This window comes from Siphateles boraxobius, unplaced genomic scaffold (genome assembly GCF_051911475.1).
Source record: "Siphateles boraxobius isolate OS27281-9 unplaced genomic scaffold, OSU_SipBor_1 130, whole genome shotgun sequence".
Taxonomy (NCBI): domain Eukaryota; kingdom Metazoa; phylum Chordata; class Actinopteri; order Cypriniformes; family Leuciscidae; genus Siphateles; species Siphateles boraxobius.
The window spans coordinates 2,202,949-2,225,600 of record NW_027508734.1 but is presented as its reverse complement, the minus strand read 5'-3'; the positions used below and the strand labels follow the sequence as shown (position 1 = coordinate 2,225,600).

The following is a 22,652-nucleotide window of genomic DNA, read 5'->3' as shown; positions in this document are numbered from 1 at the left end:
GCAGCCAGTGTAAAGACCTGAGGACTGGTGTGATGTGTTCATATTTTCTGGTTCTGCTCAGAATCCTAGCAGCAGCGTTCTGTATGAGCTGCAACTGTCTTATGGTCTTTTTGGGAAGGCCAGTGAGAAGTCCATTACAATAATCCACCCTACTGGTGATGAAAGCATGCACAAGTTTTTCTAAGTCTTGACTGGAAACAAAGCATCTAATTCTTGCAATATTTTTCAGGTGATAATATGCTGATTTAGTTATTGCTTTGACATGACTACTGAAACTAAGGTCTGACTCCAGAGACACACCCAGATTCCTGACTTGATTTTTAGTTGTTTGACCCCTAGACTGAAGGTATGTGTTCACCTTGAGAACTTCATCTTTGTTTCCAAACGCAATGACTTCAGTTTTGTCTTTGTTTAACTGAAGAAAGTTTTGGCACATCCAATTGTTTACTTCATCAATGCATTGGCAAAGGGAGTCAATGGGGCTGTAATCGTTAGGCGATAGGGATAAGTAGAGCTGTGTGTCGTCTGCATAGCTATGGTAAGCGATTTGGTTCTTTCTCATTATTTGGCTCATTGGGAGCATGTACAGGTTGAATAGGAGTGGCGCAAGAATTGAGCCTTGAGGGACTCCGCATGTCATGGATGTCCACTCAGACTTATGGTCTCCTATACTCACATAATAACCTCTGCCTCCTAAGTATGACCTGAACCATTTTAGGACTATCCCAGAAAGCCCGACCCAGTTTTCCAGCCTGTCAAGAAGTATTTTGTGATCGACAGTGTCAAATGCAGCACTGAGGTCGAGTAGTACCAGCACTGATAATTTGCCTGTATCAGTATTTAAGCGAATATCATTTATTATCTTTATGAGCGCGGTCTCTGTACTGTGGTGCGGTCGGAAACCAGATTGAAAATGGTCAAAGTATCCATTCGAGCTTAAGAATTTGTTCAGCTGATTGAAGACAACTTTTTCAATGATCTTGCCTATGAAAGGAAGATTTGAGATCGGTCTATAGTTGTTTAATATGGTCTTATCCAGATTGCTCTTTTTCAGGAGGGGCTTGACAACAGCAGTTTTCAGGGAGGTCGGAAAACTCCCAGAGAGAAGTGAGGCATTTACCACTTCTAGGAGATCTGCTTCTAAGCTGTGTAACACATTTTTGAAAAAAGATGTGGGAAGTGCATCAAGGGCGCAGGTTGATGTTTTTAGTTGCTGTACGGTTTCTTCCAAAATTTTGCCATCAATTTCTTTGAAATCAGACATAGTGGCTACTTTCTCGTGCTGTTGTTTGATCTGCCTGACCCCAGCGCAACTCAAGGATGAGCTGATCACCTTTCTGATATTATTGATCTTCTCAGAGAAGAAAGAAGCAAACTCACTGCACTTTCTCACTGAGAGCATTTCACTGGGAATCTGGTTTGGGGGGTTTGTCAGTCTCTCTACAGTAGCAAAAAGAGTGCGCGTGTTGTTTATATTGCTGTTTATAATATTCGAGAAAAAAGTCTGTCTAGCTTTGCTTAGTTCCTTATTGAAAGCATGGATGCTGTCTTTGTAGATGTTATAATGGACTACAAGTTTTGTCTTCCGCCACATGCGCTCTGCTTTTCTGCATTGTCTTTTCATATTTTGCACTGCTGTTGAGTTTCTCCAAGGTGCTTTTTGTCTGCCACTCTTCTTCCTGACTTTCACAGGAGCAATATCATCAATTACACTCTTAACTTTTGAGTTAAAAGAATCAAGGAGAAAATCAACAGAGTCAGCAGATATGCTTGGTGTTAAAGATATAGCCTTCATAAATAGTACACTAGTATTCTCATTTAAGCATCTCTTCTTGACAGACACAGATCTAGCTTCAATGGCAGGAGAGATCAATATATCAAAGAAAATACAAAAATGATCAGACAGTGCTACATCCTTAATAACAATTGATGAAATGTTTAGACCCTTACTGATAAGTAAATCTAGAGTGTGTCCACGATTATGTGTGGCTCCATGTACATGCTGAGTCAGATCAAAAGTTTTTAAAACAGTTTTGATTTCTTTTGCCATATTGTTTTCTGCATTATCTATGTGAATGTTAAAATCTCCAGCAATGGCAAAGCAGTCAAACTCTGAGGAAATAGAACTTAACAGTTCTGTTAAGTTCTCAGCAAAAGCTGGAGAGTATTTTGGAGGCCTGTAAACAATGATAAGTAAAATGCGTGGAGCACCTTTTAACACAATACCCAGATATTCGAAAGACGGGTAATTCCCAAATGATATTTGCTTACATTGATAGACATCTTTATAAAGAGCAGCTAAACCTCCGCCTCTTCTGACAGCTCTGCAGACACTCATAAAAGTAAAGTTAGGAGGGGCTGTTTCATTGAGGACTGTTGCACTGCAACTTTCTTCTAGCCAAGTTTCATTTAGCAACATAAAATCCAGGTTGTATGTGGTTATTAAGTCATTGACTAAAAGTGATTTATTTTTAAGTGAGCGGATGTTTAAAAGTGCTAACTTAACAGTCTTACTTTTTGTCCCCACAGCAATCTTGGTATGTCGTGTAATAGGCACCAGATTAGATGGGTTTGCTGTACGGCTTTTGAAGGCCTTAGACTTTCTATCATGTAATTGAACAGCAATAGAAAAACATACAGGCACACTGGGTTCCCGCTTGTTCTGTAAACATTTAAGAAAGTTATTGTTATCATAGCGGGGACCCGACACATATCACTGAGAGCTGGTATCAGTTGTTTTTGGTTCACCTCGAGCCGCTGGAGGAGGGTGTGGGCCTTGGCGCTGTGGCAGAGGCCGAAGAGCTCTCACAGGGGGAGGGGGAGGGCGAGCTGGGCCCGTAGGCTTTGGTGGTTGTGGGGCCTGGCGTTTTTTGGTTGGTATCTGGGGGCTCGCAGCAAAAGAGTGGGATAGTCTAGTTCCAGCGTGCACCAGTTGTTCCATTTTCTCTGAGAAGCACAGAAGTGGAGATGCTGGAGAGAGTGATAATGTTTCCAGTGAGAGTGATTTTTGCTCTGGTGTTATTGGAGGCTGTAATATGCTGTCCTGGTTTCCCTGGCTGTTTTCCAGAAAGTCGTCCTTGGGTGTTGTATATTGGAGCAGTACTGGTATGTCACAGTCTGTCTGTGGTGAGCTCTGTGGGCAGGGCTCAGCTGAGATTGTGTCCGTGAGCAGAGGTTGTTGTGGCTGAGTGGTGTTATCACTGTCCTTGTGTGATGTGTCAACCGCATGTCCATTCAGGGGCTGAAGTGAAATCCTGTGGTCATTCATACTGTATCCAGGTGTGTGTGTGCCATTCAGGTTGAGTGGATTGGCACACATTGCAGAAGGATGACGGAGGGAGAAGTAGATATTGTCCTTTAGCACTCTTGAACCAAGTTTGTTTGGGTGGTGGCCATCCTGTTGAAACAGTTGCCTCTGACTCCAGAAAAGATTGAAGTTGTCAATAAAGTTCACTCCTTTTATATTGCAGGTTTTTTGCAGCCATGTATTAAGCCCAAGCAACCGTGAAAACCTGTTTGTTCCTCTTGCTGGGAGTGGTCCACTGATGAATGTTTGAACTTTCAGTCTTTTAAGTGTTTCAAAAAGTTCATTGAAATCCTTTTTAAGAAGTTCCGACTGCTCTTTATGAATATCATTCTTCCCCACATGAATGATGAGTCGATTTGCAGTCTTATGTTTCATCAGAATGTTCTGAAGTTCCCTGTTTACATCAGATGTTGTTGCTTGTGGAAGGCAGCACGTTGTTGTATCCCTGCTATTAATGTTTCTGATTATGGAGTCGCCCACTATCAGAGTCCTGGGCTCGGCTGCGCTCTGAGCTGAGTGCCGCTGTCTGCTCGACCTTGAGCCCCAGTTAGCATCAGTGTTAGCTACTGGCTGATTCTGTCTGTGTGTGATCACATTCATCAAATTTGGGGATTCCTCATTCATTAATACTTCAAATCTGTTCTCAAGATGTATAGGCGGTGGTAGGAGACCAGTGTTTGCAGTCCTTGTCAGAGCCGTATCTGGGGTAGAGGATGCTACTGCAGTAATATGTGATGCTCGTGACAATCTGATGTCTCGAGTGCCTTTGGGTCTCGCACCCTGTTTGTGCCATCGATTAGTAAAACGATCGGCTTGTTTCTCTACACTCAGTATGGCCTGTCGAGAAGCACTAGATTCATGGGACTCACCGGCTGTATGCTGAGGACGTCCATGACGAAGCTCTGTTGTGTGTTCCGTCTGGTTTGGTGGTCCCGCAATTAACTTTGTTTCAAGAATTGCAATCCTTTGTAAAAGTCTGTGGCAGTTGGAGCAGCAAGTAGATTCCAGAGGAGGCATTTTCTTATCCTTATGAATGTAGGCAGTTTTGTCATCACTCTTGGATGTGGGCGGGGTTGGATGTCCACCGCAGGCTGCAGTGAGAGGCTTCTCCCGAAATCAGGCACTTAAACGTTTGTTCTTATTCGGTCTCGTTACTACTGTTTACGTCGGAACCAGTTCCTTATTGGCACCGCGTTTCGGTACCCAACTCTAGTTATAATGTAGAATGTTTGACTGGCATGACTATATGCTGACTTTGCCCCCTCATATTTATTTTAGTTTTTGTGAGGCAATATTCTCTTATTTTCTTGCATGTTTTTATAAAATAATACAGGAACACTGTTGGTCTATACACTGAGAGACTGTTCACTGACTGGTGTTTATCTTCTCTTGAAATGGCAATGTACACTTGCTGTGTTGTAAGTTAGCATATAGTTGAAACATTAGCATGTAGCTTGTAAAAAAAGACAACAAATATATAACAAACTTGTTTTTATCATCTAACATTTTCAATCAAGACTGATATGCTTAATGTACATATCTATTTTGGATTCATTGAAAAACAATAATGTAATTTAGCTTAATGCGATTGTGGCCCACAGAACTTTGCAGTGTTTATGCTGCCAATGGTCATCTAAGCAGCATGATGAACAAACCTTTTATCTAAATTGTGATTGCGAGTTTCATGTCGTCTGTATTTGAATCCCACTGCGTTATGGTTCTACGTCACTAGATAAGACATTTGCATAATGGCCGCCTATATTCTACGTTGTCCATCTGCGAACAATTTGTCAATTGCTTCTCAAATCTCGGAGTTCAACACGGAATTTTCAAAACGCTTGCTCTTGAAAGATGGGTCAGTACCCAGTTATTTGGACCAACTTGCACCTCAGAATCACAACCTGTAAGTATGAATAATTATTGATGTATATACTTTCTACCGGGTGTTCAAAATACATATTTTTGTGTTTTATATTGTGTATGTCTCCGGCTAACCAGCTAACTCACGTAATTACTGAAATACTTCTGCTAATCAGATGTGGGCCACAGTTACCTAAAACTGTGTCTATTAATGCAGATTGTCTGTCGTTCTTACCACTTTGAGTAAAGATAAAGATTGGGACATTTAAAATAGCACATTTAATAATAGGGCCACTTTAACAAAGTTATATACAAATAACAAAATACATTACAAATAATATATACAAATTACATATACATTAACAAAATTTATACGTAAAAAGTAATATATAAAAATGAGGAAGGCTAGAAATGTATTTTCCAAGGCATCTTTTATGTGACTTTCATATTACAAAAACAACATAATTGAAAACTGTTAGTTGTCATAAAAGTCAACTCGTGGCTGTAGAAATAACTGTGTGGAGAAAGCATTGATTTCTCATTGTAAGCAGCAGTCTTTTACATGTTCTTTGTTTCATTTGTACTAAATCCAATCATTTACGCCCACCAAGGAACAGTTTTGCAAGACCAGCTCTCAGATAACTCACAGCATCCTTATTGGCTTCTTCAGCTACTGCGGTTCTCCTCATTTCCTCCAGCTCTCGGACCCAGTTTTCTTTCCCAGCCTCTCTCAGTTTGGGGATGAAGAAGTCGAGATGCTGAAGAGTGAAGGCCGAGTCTGGCTTTAATGCGATCTGAGACAGATGCTTGATGGTCTTGTAACCTTCGTACAGAAGAATTGACTTCTGGGTTTCAATATCCTTCAGATCTTTGTCAAGATATTCCATTAAAACCAAATATGTCTTTGTTTGTTCTTGAGCTTTTTCATATTCCTTTTTTATAGAGTCAAATTCCAATATGAAGCTTGAGGTGTTGACAATGTATTTCTTGTCTTCTTTGACGTGTTTGCTGTGGTGGCACTTCCCTGTGCACACGGTACAGTAACCTTTTTTCATGACTTCACATTTACTGGGGTCAGAAACCCACCAGCAGTCAAACTCATGACAGTTTTCCTCACAGACGGTGCAGGTCGTCGCTTTTCTGCTGTTCCATGATGCACTTTCAATGGGAACCTTCATTTTGACAGTCTTTTTGACTTTAATGTTGAAGTTTTCACATTCCTCAATCATTTCCTTGTTTTCCATCATTGCCCACTGAATCTGAATTTTTTCAGCCTTCTTCAGCTCTTTCTCATGAATTCGCAGCTGTAAGTTGCACATGGACGCTTCTAAAATAATGCGCTCTATCAGGACATCTGAAGTCAAATCTAAACTTCTTCTGTTCTTTAGAGTCAGAGACTGAATGAAGTCGTTCATGCCGTCCATGCTGTCCTCCCAGGCGTCTCTTTGAGCACGAACGTGACGCTGTCCAGTGTGACGGGCGTCAGCCTGCCGTTTGTTGAATAAGAAATGAACAGGCTGGTTATTGTGGTCTCGTCTGCAGGGGATTCTAGCTTTTTTAATGGCGCCGAGGACGTTTTTGGGTGGCAGACCATCAGAGTGTATGATTAGAAACACAATGTAGTTCACAATGTCTTTACCAAATAAAGAAAGAATTGAACTTATGATGTAATGCTGTCTGTCTGAGAGACGATTCTTTGATGCTTGTGTCACAAAACACACGGCATTGACTTCGCACACACCATCTCTGCTCTGAAACAACATGGATAAATTCTCAGCAACTTCCAGATCTCTTTCCAGTCCTCTAGTGTCTCCGTAGCCTGGAGTATCAATGATGGTAAGAGATATTGGATTCTTTGAAGGACAGACCTCACACATGGTGATTTCAGAGGTTTGTGATTCTGATTGGTCTGTGGCTCCTTCTTCTGTGATTCTTACCATATTTCCTCCTCAAACTTCACGCCCAGTAAATGGTTCACCATGGTGTTGATGATGGTCGTCTTGCCAGCACCAGTTTCTCCCACCAGCAGAACAATTTTATTTTGTTTACTGGTGTCTTTTATCCCATAAGTCCATTTTCTGACTTTCCCATTATCATCAAGCACTTTCCTCTCTGTGTGAAGACGGTATCGTTTCGGAGGACCTCCATGAATAAGAGTTGGTCTGCGTGGTGGAAGTCTCGGCTTTCTGTAAAACAAGGAGGTAAATGTTTCTCATTATATTTGCACAGCAAGAATCTATGACTAGTAATTTCTAATAAAAAACAGACATCCGAGATTAAAGCAACAATATGTAATTGTTTTCGCCGCTAGGGGTCGCTAACCTCTTAAAATAACAAAGCCGTAGATTGATGATGCAGTGATAAGCGGAATCATGGAACGTGCCGTCATGCCGATGGATCTAATAATGTTTATGGATGCGTGAAAACATTCATGATTTACAATAACATATTGGTCATATTCTAACATTTCATCATGTTTAGCTATATAACATTGATTTGTTTTATGTACATTTGCTCACTTGTCAAATAAAGTACATGCAAGAGCGGCGTATCTGTCAAGTATTGAAGCTCAGTGTCAAGTCTAAGTTTGCTGCGGACGCGGAGCTCTCGGCATCTTGAAAACTTTTAGTTATCCTTTTGTCCCAAAGTCTGCTTGCCATGGTCCATAATGTTTGAGCGAAACGACAGCAGCGTGAGTGTGCCACTAAACATTACGCAGTTGTCCACGTCTGTTGCCATGTTTACTATGGCAGTACAAGCGGAAACCAGGGATAACGTCGACATTACGTCATTGACAGGCAACATGTGACAAATTATCTCGACGACGAGCAATTTTAAAATCTAATAAAATAAAATCTCTGAATTTACAAATTCTTGGAAATATTTAGGATAATGTAAGTGCATAATTGAAAGAAATATATAATGATGTTTTTGGTTATTTTGATACATAATTGTTACATGTTTTATAGGGCTGGGCATAATATATCGCACAATATTGTTATGCGCATCTCGTCAGTAAAGCCGGTTCCTTGATTAGTAGTAAATCACCTTCACCTGCTTTCAGATGGAGCGGCATTTACTCTACAGCACAAACTCCAGTGTTAAATTAACACTCAAGAGTGTTAAAGTTAATGAGATAATTAAGTGATTAATTTAGTGACGTTTGAGCATTATTGAAGACACCTGATGTTAACAAGCAGAATCACTGAAGGAGAAAATCTCAAATTGTAAGCAACCGTTATGGCGATAAGTGTTTGCTTTAGTTGGGCTCTCAACCTTTATACATTCACTTTAAATTTGTTTATCTGCTGTTATTTATTTATAACAGTCAAATGAACAAAGAAAAGTGTGATCTGATAGTGTTGGTTGTGTTCTAGCATAATCATGCTGTGATCTGAAAAATGAATCTTTATGAGATAATTTGGTTTTATATATTTGCAACAGCTTTGTGATATTAGAGCATATATGAGAATAGGTATATTGCTTCCCAGCAAACAAATTTAGGTTCTGGGAACGTTAGTTTTTGGTCCCCAGAACTTTCCTAGAACTTTCCCTTAACGTTAGGGGAACGTTCCCGGAACGTTTTCCTTACGTTATAAAAATGGAACCTAAAAATAACCTACATGGAACGTTCCTATAACGTTCTTGTTTGGTTCCCAAAAAAATAACCTCATGGGACCATTCGGGAACGTTAGGGGAACGTTCTGTGTTTGCTGGGTTATAATCTAAAATATTTAATAAACATTATTCTGATCAAAACACTTTCAAATAAATTATTTTAGAAACACAGACATCAATAATCAGCCTGTGAATCTCAACAATGGTGACAATAATAAAGCATGTTGCAGTGGCTGCCACCAATCACAACTCATTAATGGCTCCCATCATGCATTGCGGTATGAATAAATTATGATCTGAATTTTCTATGTAATTTACTTTTCCTAATTGAATATTCTGCTAGTCACCATTGTTGAGATGCATAGACTGAATCTTGAAGTCTGTGTATGCCTATAAGAAAGATCTTTTTTTTTAGAAACAACTTTTAAGAAATCCTTTATATTATAGCTAAAATTCTGGATATTTATTCAGAATCACAGTTATGCTGTAACCAACAACATAAATCAAAATCATAAAGTTCAAATGATGACGGTCATAATATAACCAACACCATTAAATCACATTTTTCTTTGTTCATCTGGCAGTTATAACTCAGATACATCAGCCAAAGAAAACTAAAGATAAAAATATAAGGGTCAAGAGCCCAACTAAAGCCACCGATGACCGCCATAACGGTGGCTTACAATTTGAGTTTTTCTCCTTCAGTGATTCTGCTTGTTAACACCAGGTGTCTTCAATAATGCTCAATCATCACTCAATTAATCACTTAATTATCTCATTAATTTCAACACTCTTGAGTGAACTCATATACACTCCCAGGAGTGTTAATTTAACACTGGAGTTTTTGCTGTGTACAAAGAGCCGTAGTTAACTGACAAGCTGAGCCATATCGCATTAATTATGGCTGGCGATACGTCCACGATATTAATGCGATATGGCTCAGCTTGTCAGTGAACTACGGCTCTTTGTAGTAAATGCCGCTCCATCTGAAAGCAGGTGAAGGTGATTTACTACTAATCAAGGAACCGGCTTTACTGACGAGATGCGCATAACAATATCGTGCGATATATTGCCCAGCCCTAATATTTTACCTTTAAGGCAAGTCAATTTATTTGTATAGTGGATATCATAATTCACAGTTTCATGATGTTACTAATTTCCTAACTGTCCAAATTTACAATTTTAGAACATTGGTAATAGTGTACTTTTAATTTGACAGTGATATAAACAGTCAAACAGTTGGTTTTTGTGACCAAAGTGACCAAAAAGACATGTAACTCCAGCTCACCATCGGTGTCGCCAAACTGCTCCATCTCCAAAATGTTTGTACGCATGGGTCAGAGTTTGCGTAGAGGTGCGCAAATTTTCCCGTCAAGTTTGTTTTTATAAATCACAACTTATTCATCGGAAGTAGCATACACCTCTTTCAGGGCCTGTTTTGTGCGTACGCAACGGTTATAAATGAGGCAAGAGACACCCTAGAGACTGCGATCTTCAGCGTCCTTGTTAGTGCGCCGGCCTCCCACGCCGGAAACCCCGGTTTGAGTCCCGCTCGGAGCGGGGGGAGTTTGACCGGCTTCATATACAGATATGAAATATGTAAACATTTATTCTTTTTTATTATAATAACCAAAATAATAATGTTCAAAGATACATTGTTTTAAACAGGAAAGCCCCTCTAAATACTTATTAAATCATGCTGCCATGATAAGTTTCACAGGGTTTAAAATTGTGTGGCTAAATTTGAAATAACATCCTAAAATACTATTGCTGTTTTTCTACATGGCTTTATAAGACAGAATTGAAAGTAGCATGCTAGTATATTATTCAGAAATCAGGCTATTCTCGTAGTTTAATCAGCCAAGGTGTGGTTTTGACTCTTGACGTCTTTTGCGGTTCTTGTGTTATTTGCATTTATTATTTCCAGTTAATCCTATAGTGGAATTCTGAGTATGTTTTCCTTGTTGCTACTTCATTGTTTCAGATTGCACTGCTTGTGTTTTTTGATTTATCCAATTTTATTTATTATGGCTTTGTCAAAAATATTGACTAACCAGCCCAATAATACATGCACAATCACGGCCAAACCCCCCAATCGCGTTCCGGAGGGGGTTCCCCTGTAAAAAGCACTTTCCGGCGGTGATGGTTTGGCATTGTTGCAGGAAAACCACAGACATGGCAACACACAGACCAACTAACTGAAACTTATCAGTGCTCATGTAATTGTCCAATCAATGTTTTAACTGTGCAACGGTTACAACAAAACAGCTAAAAAGTTGCAAGTGAATAAAATGGAGCATTTTTTATACATATTTGCCCTTTATTGTAAATGATATATTTTCTTGACCTGTTAGTGATGTCTTATTTAATATTGAATAAATCTGTCATAAAGACTTTTTATGAAAACTACCTTGTGTGCAATTTAAATCTTTGTACACATAATGTTACAGCGAGTCAGGAACGAGACGGAGAACGAATCCAATCGCAAGCACATTTAATCAACAGGAAATCCAGGGAACTCAGAAACAAGGAACAGAATTAACAAAAAAATCAACCTACAGCCAACAACTGAAACACAGGGGTTTAAATACACAGACAAACAAGCTAAACAAGATAACAAGGGGGCGTGGTTAATGAGAAACACCTGGGGAGACTAATAAACATGGATGAGGAACACCTGTGGACACTGAGCAACAACAAACAAAAGACAAGACACATGGCAGGATCACATGACAAACAAGGGATCACGTGATATACAAGACACAACAAAAACCCACATGTAACACATAACTGTTATACAATGTTACATATAAATGTATATAAAAATGTTTGTATAGCTAGTTTAAAGCATTAGTTGGGAGATTTTTAAATGCCCTTCAGGACCAAACTAATTTTAACAGCCTTTAGTTCATCTTTGTTTTTAAATAAACCAGATATGACCACTAGATTATTTTCAACAAATACTGTAATTTCTAAATTTTCTTTTTCAAAATATGAAAATACATTATTAATCACAGCCTCATAATTCATAGCATTGACATGTTCGCTGTTTTTAATCAATAATTTAAGTTAATTAGCCATAAGAGACTGTGTCAAAGCATTTTTTTGTCTCTTTTGGGCAAAGACCATTCCATCCACCAGCCGGCGCCATAAAACACAATACAGTACAGTACATGTATCCTGTAGAAAACATGAATTTCATCTCACCCGGGATTCATGGTGATCGCTGGACTCTCAGAAGACTCACTCTCCAGATTACAGCAAAACAATTAAATCCTTTCTTGAAGAATAGCCTATGATGTTTTTCATTTTTGTATTATATTAATAACAATTACTAATTAGTAAAGCAACTATTTGAGGAATGTTAGGCTATTCCCTGTCAAAATATTTTGAGAAACACTTTTGCTATTAAGCTTAAACCAGCCTTTCTCAAAGTGGGTGCCGCGGCACACTGGGGTGCCCCCTGACTGTGTCAGGGGTGCCGCCAAAAAATTACGTAGGCTAAAAAAACAAAAAATCTGACATTTCATAAATATATTTGAGTTTACATAAATACATTCTTCTTCTTTTTAAACATATGAACGTATTAATAAAATTGTAAATTCATTTTAGATAAATATATATATATATATATATATATATAAAATTAACCATAAAAATCCGTGCAAGACACACACACAACTTGACGCAAGTGACGCAACCCATAGCAACGCGTTATAGCAACAACACCTCAGACTGACAGAAACGTAAAAATAAACGTGAATTTAGGCCACTTTAGTTTTGTACACATTGTCATGTTAATTATAAGCAAATACAATTTTTTTTTATTGACCACAATATTATCATTGATATATTTTTGAGAAGGGCACTTTTAATTTATTTTGAAATGGGGCAGGGGCTCGAGCACCCATTTTGCTATTTTGCTACCCTTCTCCACAACTTATCTGTGCGAACTGAGCTTTTCAAGCCTGACGTACATCAAGAACAAGTACAGGGAGCGACTGAGGACTCTGGACCAGGAGCTCCGTGTCTGCCTCTCATCCATCCCTGCCAGGATAGGGCGGCTATGTGCGTCGCACCAGGCTCTCGTCTCTCATTGATTGTGGTCACCCCCACCCCCGGCTTGTGTGAGCGCGTATGCGCGCTGCATGCGCGCATGTAGATCTTTCTCCCTCTCTCGTTGTGGATTATTGTTTGTGTGTGTGGGTGTATGTGTATGTGGGTGTGTGTGCATGCGCATGGCACGGATGAAAAAACAAGCACTATATGGAAAAACATTCCTGCTTATCTCTGGTGCATTTTTTAACATGCATCTTTTTCTTATCGTATTGTATATATATATTTTTCATGTCTGCCCCTTTTTATTTTATTTTAACTGCATCCTGCACTTCATTTTAGTTCTCCTGGTCTGGATTTGTTGTTGGGTTCTTGTATTGGGCGGTCCACCTCTTACAGTTTTATGGCATTTGTGTCTCTGATTAATTATTTTGTGAATTACTTTGCAAACCTGTGTTTTTAAAGGTGCTATAAAGTTGTTATTATTATTGTTATTGTTATTTACAGTTCGTATTATGCTCTGTTCATTACTGTTCTGTCTAAATAAACAGGACATTTGCATTTACATTTGGGTTATGCAGTGTTTTTAAATTATATTTTACACTGGGGTGCCTTGAGATTTTATGCACTTTTGAAAGGTGCCCTGACTGAAAAAAGTTTGAGAAAGGCTGGCTTAAACAATGAATATCAATCCACACCAGTCTCTGCTGAACTGTCAGCTCTGACGGAAATACTGGTTTATTTAAAAGCCTAACAAGTTAAAGTCCCTCCCAGCCAAATGTGTCCTCTAGTGTCTGATTATGAATGAAATGCCAGGAACGACATATTTACGTGCATATGCAGAAATGTTTTTTCACCCTCTAGTCATGTATTAATAGTTAATGGACTAGTGTAATTCATAGACTGTGCATCCTTACAGAAATTGACCCGTGTACATATTTGATAATGTAGTTTTCAAAGAAGTAATTAGGAATGTGAAAAATACTGGTGCTTAAAAAAATAAAAAATAAATTATTCTCAATTTTCAATAGTTTTCAATATCTCCATTCAGAAAGACTATTATTTTAGGCTTTTCTATAAGCTTTAGTAAGTTTTCATAAGTTGTGATCAATTTCTACTTTTCTCACAAACATGTTTATTAGCAGCAGCGTTTGAACAGCAACAGTTATATTAATGACTATCTTTCTGTTGTTTTTCAAAACAATGTGTAATGCATAGCAACTTAAAGTCTAGAGTAAAATAAACAATAATTATACACTGTAAAAAAATGCCCTGTAAAATAACGGTAATCTACTGGCAGCTGTAGTTGCCAGCAATGTACTGTTAATTTACAGCATTTTACCGTTAATTTACGGCTCTCCTTTTTTACAGTATATTACCGTAAAAATACCATGGCAGGTAACTCATATAATATGGAAAACTGATTGCTTTAAACAGTTCAAGTTCAAAAACTAGTATTTATACTTATAGTATCGTAAAATTCCTTCATTAGAGTCCACTGAAAATGAATAGCTCTTTATATAAAACTGCAAACACCTAATATGTAATAGTGAATTAATTAAAAACATTTTAACTAAAGTCTTTGCAGTTCGTATAGCGAACAATAGCACCCATGTATGTGTTAAAGAACATAGCAAGGAGATTGTCACTACATCAGCAACTACACAGTTACTGCTTTTAAATAAAGCAACAGGCAGCAAATCATCAGTGTTTCTCTGCTCATCTCTGACTGAAGCACAGGCTCTACTCTCCAACACAATGGTGACCCACAAAACTAATTAATTAAACTAAAAGCTCTCTCCTATATCATCTTGTGCAAAACACATAAAACACTTCAGTTTCATATTTACTCTCCTTATCAGTTATTGACTTTGCATTACTTTTTTTCTATGAACTTTCACTACGCCAGGATTAGGCCTTAGTTCAATTAGGACATATAAACGTGCCATAGACAAAAACATTACTGGTGTGCATCTTGAGACAAAACAATGGCACTGACATATTTTAAGTGATGCTTCCAGTTAAAACAACATTTCAGTCACTTTGACACACATGAGCTTTATACAGTAAAGTAGCTTTCTAATGATACACTGTAAAAAAATGCTGTAAAAAAACGGCCAAATTTTACAGTAACATGCTGTTTTCCATTTAAACAGCAATATACCGTAGAACAAATGCATTCGGGGTGATATTTCTTGTTTTCGAGAAAGTAGCCTACATGAATATACTGTGAATTAACAGCGCTCAAAGTCGACACTCAGAGGCTTTGTTCCAAATCATATCCTACACCCTCATTCACTATTCCCTACATTAGTTCACTAATATAGTCCAATTGACTGAGTGAATAATTCAGTTAATTTTCTAAGTTAATTGAGACCCTGATAAACACCTGCTGTTAACAATCAGAATCACTGAAGGAAAGAGGAACAAGAAGAACAGAAAAAAATATGAAATCTAGATACAAGACATTCAATTTTAGCAAAAGATCTCAGCAGAGAAGGATTAAACATCTCCACAAACAGCATTGCCAGCTTCACTTATTACTAACCAGACTGACTCTATTTCTGTCAGACGTCTACAGAAGTTCTTATTAAAAGGTGACAGAGGTTTAGACGTCATTTTATTTTCATTTGATGTTACCATGATGTTGATAAGTGATTGCTTTAGTTGGGCTCTTGACTCTTGACTTTTGAACATTAATTTTTCTTTGGCTGCTGTAGCTGTGTCTTTAAAATGCATTTGCTATGGCACAAAGCTGAAGACAACAGGATGACAATGGCTGGTTGTTAATAGTCACTATCATCATATAATGGCCTGATTCACTGATCTCATTTGCTGCCTAAAGTTGTTAAATGGTTGCTGTTTTATAGTTTTGTCATTGTGATTTTACAGATTGAGATCTATCGGGGATTTAACGTCTAGAAAATATTACTGATTTTAAAAAGGTTATTCTCAGAACATCTTGAGCTTCTTGATCAGCTAGACACACACAGGCATCAATAATCGGTGTATGGATCTCAACAATGGTGACAATCATAAGTTTTATGCTGCAATGCATGTTGGGTACCAAAAAAAGCCATGACTCCCAGCATGCATTGCAGCATGAATAAATTATGCAGCTGAATTGTCTGGTTATTTGCTTTAATTTTTACTTTTTGCTTTTATTTTTGCTTTTGGTTTTGTGTTGACTTTTAGTTGCGTATTTTGAGATGTTCAAATTTAATGTTATCTTTTTTGTTGATTGTCACCATTGCTGAGATTCATTGGCTGATTCTTGATGTTAGCGTGTGTCGAAGTAAAGGCATAGTTCAAATTTTTTTAGTGAATGATGACTTTAAAAATCCTTCAGAACTGATTACACAGTACTGCTTGATCTTTTGCTGTAGTTTCACAGTCTAGTAATATAATCTACACATTATTGGTAAGGAATAGACACAGGCTGAGAACGGTGATCCAAACATTATATAATGACATCATAATCATCAACACCTGATCTCATTTTTGTTGGCTTTGTTTTCGCCACAACAAATGTGTCTTAGAAATACACACTTAAAGCAGGCAAAAATAAGCTAATGTTAAAGTCAAGGGTCAAGAGCCCAACTAAAGCAAACACTGAGCTTCATAATGGTAACGTCAAATGAAACAAAACAACATCTAAACCTTTGTTAATACTCAAAAGGAATTAATGTAGACGTATGAAAAAATAAAGTCAATCTGGTTAGTAATAAGTGAAGCTAATGCTATTTTTTGGAGTTGTTTAATCCTCCTCTGCTGAGATCTTCAGAGATTTAATGTGTTCTGTGGCTGAATTCAGTTGTAGTTCTTGTGTTTCGTTTTTTTATCTTCTTGTTGTTCCTCTGTCCTTCAGTGATTCTGCTTGTTAACATCAGGTGTTCATCACTAATGCTCAATCATCAGTTGATTAATCACTGAATAATATAATTAACTTCAACACTGCTTCAGTGTTACTCCAACTATCTGTAGTGTGGATACACAAGTGTTCATTTAAAACTGAAGCTTTTGCAGTGGGGTTGAAAGGGTTAAATGTGTCAGATAAAAAAAAACAGAGTGAAGCGTATTTTAACGGTAAGCTGCCAGACAGCTGCCAGTAGATTACCGTAAAATAAAGGAAAAACAGTAATATTCTGTAAAATGTAACAGTCAGATGTATTAAACAAAAGAAGTTCATTTCACTGAAATATTAGCCTCCTAAGACCTGGTAGTCCACATACGTGGACATCACATCAGAGGTGGAAAGTCCAGGGGTCAGAAAGTAAAAGTCCTGCCATATTTTTATTCCACCCACAGCAAAAACTCCAATGTTAAATGAACTTTACTGGGAGTTTATTTGGATCCAGACTCAATAGTGTTAAAGTTAATGAGAATAATTTAGTGAATAATTGAGTGATGATTGAGATATGATTGAAGACATCAGATGTTAACTAGCAGAATCACTGAAGGAGAAAATCTATATTTTAGTCACCGTTATGGTGATCAGTGTTTGCTTTAGTTGGGTTCTTGACCCTTTAAATGTTTAACTAAAGATTTTGTTTGGCTGTTTTAACAGCTGGATGACAAAGAGATCAGATCAGATCAGATGTTGTAGATCATGTTTAGACATAATCATCATTTGACCTGAATCACTGCACTCATTTAAAGCCTACTCTCTGACTTAAATGTATAATGATCATAACAGCATCACAGTGATTCTATAACATTAGATCCAGATTTTTCAAAATAAACCAAATGATATCTTAAACGTTGTTCTGATAAATAAATAATAATCTTTCTTTTAGGCATACACAGACATCAAGATTCAGTGTATGAATCTCAACAATGGTGACAAACAGAATATTCAATTAGGAAAAGGAAATTACTTAGACAATTCAGATCATAATTTATTCATACCGCAATGCATGATGGGAGCCATGAATGAGTTTTGATTGGTGGCACCCAGAATGCACCGCAACATGCTATATAATTGTCACCATTGTTGAGAATCACAGGCTGATTCTTGATGTCTGTGTGTGCCCATAAAGTAATTAGAATAGAATAGCTTTTAAGAAGTATTTTGGACAATATTTATATTTCTGAAAATGTTATTCTGTGTAATCAAAAGGTTAAACTCTACAAATGAGTTTTGTGACAAATGATGATTATGTCAAAACATAACCAACACCAGCGCATTAGCTTTCCTTGTTGTTCATTTGGGTGTTATAACTCATGTACAGCTGCCAAACAACATCTAAAGTTAATGATTTAACCCTCTAGGCGCCACGGTCGAGTTTACTCGACAAGATGTGGCACTGAATAAAACGGCCGATTTTGTCAAATTGGGTGTCAAATTTCGTTCGACCTCCCCTCCACTGGATGGCAGACATGTCATACTTCATCCCCGAATCAAAAAAACGTCATGTTTCTATACAAAATGTTCGAGTTAGAGCGCATTGAATCAGTGCGATCAAAAGCGGAGCTAGTTTGCGAGTGAGCCATTTTATCAGATCCTCTCCGCAATCGCGGCGACAGTATTGTGGTGGAGACTTAGTCTAATACCACTGGGTATGTTAGACAAGGTCGAAGTATTCATAGGACAGTTAGGAGACAACGTGGAGGCAGGGTGAGGAGTCGCAATGACAATGACAGTAGTCCGAGCTGTGCACACTCGGCGCGCGCGCGAGGCAGATCTAGCCGCGCTGCTCGTATCATCTCACTCATGATCTGTGCCTTGCCGTGGCGAGTGAGCGTTTGACCTAAACAGGTCTTGTCTACTTGTGTTTGTATGTCATATGAATAATATATATGTGCCCCATACATGGAATCAGAGTGCCTACTGTATTTAGTAAATGGAAAATCTCTACAGCAAAAGGCCAACCACTACATGCATTCGGTTTGTTTCTACCATTTATTAGTAATGATTTACACAGTTTGTTTACTACTTACCATATACCTGAGCATTCAGTATTGTGCAATATAGCATACAGAAGGTGGTGGACATTTTTGGGGGAAAGAAGTGCTGCATTTTATCATTTAAACATGTGACTTTTCATGAAAATTCTATAATCCAAGATTGCCACCACCATATGACGTCATAATATGCCAATTAGATGGGAAAATGTAATCCCTACATAAAATTTGGGTCATCCTTAATATTTCTCTAATTTACAGAAAGTCTCTATCTTTTATCACTTTTAAGATATAGCCTTTTGAAATTAAGATGTCAAAATCGAACGTTTTAGGAAAAAACCTCTGGCGCCTAAAGGGTTAAGGGTCAAGAGTCCAACTAAAGCAGACACTGATCACCATAATGGTGACTTAAAAATGTGACGTTCTCCTTCAGTGATTCTGCTTGTTATCATCAGGTGCCTTCAATAATGCTCAATCATCACTCAATTATTCACTTAATTATCTCATTAACTTTAACGCTGGAGATTTTGCTGTGGGTGGAATAAAAATGTGGCAGGACTTTTACTTTCTGACCCCTGGACTTTCCACCTCTGACCAAAACTCGGGTATTAGGAGGTTAATAAAATATAGTAATGTAGGCCTACATTAATTGCTACTTACGCATTGAGACGATCAGCAATTTCCTGCCAGCCTTTTTCTCTCGTTTTATTAATTGCTGCGGTATTGCGGCCAGTAAAGCCGGTTCCTTGATTAGAAGTAAATCGCCTTCACCTGCTTTCAGATGGAGCGGCATTTACTCTACAGCACAAACTCCAGTGTTAAATTAACACTCAAGAGTGTTAAAGTTAATGAGATTATTAAGTGATTAATTTAGTGACGTTTGAGCATTATTGAAGACACCTGATGTTAACAAGCAGAATCACTGAAGAAGAAAATCTCAAATTGTAAGCAAACGTTATGGCGATAAGTGTTTGCTTTAGTTGGCCTCTCAACCTTTATACATTCACTTTAAATTTGTTTATCTGCTGTTATTTAATTATAACAGTCAAATGAACAAAGAAAAGTGTGATCTGATAGTGTTGGTTGTGTTCTAGCATAATCATGCTGTGTTCTGAAAAATGAATCTTATTGAGATAATTTGGTTTAATTTATTTGCAACAGTTTTGTGATATTAGAGCATATTTGAGAATAGGTATGTTGCTTATAATCCAAAATATTTAATAAACATTATTCTGATCAAAACATTTTCATATAAATTATTATAGAAACACAGACATCAATAATCAGCCTGTGAATCTCAACAATGGTGACAATAATAAAGCATGTTGCAGTGGCTGCCACCAATCACAACTCATTAATGGCTCCCATCATGCATTGCGATATGAATAAATTATGATCAGAATTTTCTATGTAATCTACTTTTCCTAATTGAATATTCTGCTAGTCACCATTGTTGAGATGCATAGACTGAATCTTGAAGTCTGTGTGTGCCTATAAGAAAGATTTTATGTTTAGAAACAACTTTTAAGAAATCCTTTTTATTATAGCTAAAATTCTGGATATTTATTCAGAATCACAGTTATGCTGTAACCAACAACATAAATCAAAATCATAAAGTTCAAATGATGACGGTCATAATATAACCAACACCATTAAATCACATTTTTCTTTGTTCATATGGCAGTTATAACTCAGATACATCAGCCGAAGAAAAAACTAAAGTTAAAAATATAAGGGTCAAGAGCCCAACTAAAGCCACCGATGACTGCCATAACGGTGGCTTACAATTTGAGTTTTTCTCCTTCAGTGATTCTGCTTGTTAACACCAGGTGTCTTCAATAATGCTCAATCATCACTCAATTAATCACTTAATTATCTCATTAATTTCAACACTCTTGAGTGGACTCATATACACTCCCAGGAGTGTTAATTTAACACTGGAGTTTTTGCTGTGTACAAAGAGCCGTAGTTAACTGACAAGCTGAGCCATATCGCATTAATTATCGCTGGCGATACGTCCACGATATTAATGTGATATGGCTCAGCTTGTCAGTGAACTACGGCTCTTTGTAGTAAATGCCGCTCCATCTGAAAGCAGGTGAAGGCGATTTACTACTAATCAAGGAACCGGCTTTACTGACGAGATGCGCATAACAATATCGTGCGATATATCGCCCAGCCCTAGTTATGACAGCCAGATGGACAAAGGGAGAAGGTGATCAGATGGTGTCGGTTATGTTTTAACATAATCATTATTATTAATTATTAATGAAATGCAACTAGAGTTTGGGGTGTTTTCTGTAACTCAGATTAGCCCGTGATGCGAAGTGTACACAACACTCCACATAATGTGTTCTATAATGTGAAGGTATTGCATCTTCTCTCTTTATTCTAGAGCATTTGGTGTTTGTATCTATTATCTTTGAACTGATTATGCAACTGGCGTGATATATTTACCTGACATAATACATTTTAAACACTTGATTTTATTCGAATCGACTCTGACATTATTTTCAGTAAAGAGTTAAAAATAATAATGAAACATTCGCACACACTTAATGATGTAGAGATATCATTAAAACCTTTTTCATTTATGGAGTCAGATGATATAACTAGTTAATACATATGAGAAAATGTATTTACTTTAATCAAATTACTTTGCCACGCGGGAAAACGGTAACACGCAGAGAACTTCACCCGCAGACCAGAAAACCTCATTTTGGCTGATCCAGCCTTTACAATACTACTGAATTAATTTTATTAATCTTAATTTCAACATTTACCAATATATTAAAATCAAAAGTTGGGGGTGTCAATATTGAAGGGTCAATGAAAGGTTGAATTTGCATTAACTAACATTGTTAAATATCATTAAAAATTGTTACAAAAGTATTGTTCATTCTTTATTTTTAAAAATTATTTATCTTCTATTTTACCAGGAATAATCCCATTTAGATATAAATCTCCGAAATGGCAGCACAAAAAGTTTCACATTTAAACAGATTACAAACACATTAAACCAAATATATAAGGGGGGTGGGTATTATCCAGCAATTGTAGTCATATAGATTCAGATACTCTTATGTATTGTTATTCATATGTGTTATTGTTATTATGTATTGTTGGTTAACATTTATTAAAGGTGGGGTATGTGGTTCCCTTTTTTTGTCCATTTTTTCAAAATAACTTGAAATCCTATTCCTAACCCACTTACAGCCACTGAGTTACAAAAATGAAGCAATTTAATCATCTGTGGAACGGGCAGGACTCGAAAAACTCCAGCCAATCATTTCCAAGACCACTAGAATCATTGGACAGTAAGTTCGTCAATCAAACGGCCGTAACACACCCCCCTCCCCCAGCGCGCGTATACTCAAAGCTCGTGACGCATGCACATCTCGTCAGTAAAGCCGGTTCCATGATTAGTAGTAAATCGTCATTACAATCTCTCGCGCATCTGAGTTTTCGCTCGTGCATGATTGCGCGTCCATGTTTTTTGAATGGGTGGAGTCAGAGCCAGCGTTGGAGGAAAGAAGGTAGGACCTTTTGAATTGTGTATTTTCAAAATCTGCCGGTCGTTTTCCAAATCACATACCCGACCTTTAAGTATAGATGTCCGTCAACATCACTTAAACCTGTGTATACTGGCATACTATTGTTCACATGAAGAAGTCACACTGCCAGCTATTTCAACGACACAGAAATTAAACTGATTCAAAGAGTATAGAAGTACCAAGAGGCGAAACTCAATAGAACGTTCCATTGCAACAAACGCGCCCGTGCGCAGAGCTGCAGTGCCGCCATCTTGGACTGAACGCAACACAGCTGTCATAGAATTGAACGATACCGGTTCCTATTCAAAAGCGCTTAAGGGAACTAAATAGTAGTTTCTAGTTTTTAATATCTC

General features: G+C 37.6%; 1 pseudogene across 1 annotated transcript; it reads right to left on the bottom strand.

The window, feature by feature from the left end:
* Positions 1 to 5,602: 5,602 nt before the first annotated feature.
* On the bottom strand, positions 5,603 to 12,109 carry LOC143736518 (uncharacterized; annotated as a pseudogene). Its single transcript, XR_013203465.1, has 2 exons — positions 11,993 to 12,109; positions 5,603 to 7,353 (listed from the first exon to the last, which is right to left on the bottom strand). The product of XR_013203465.1 is annotated as an uncharacterized LOC143736518 (transcript).
* Positions 12,110 to 22,652: the final 10,543 nt, after the last annotated feature.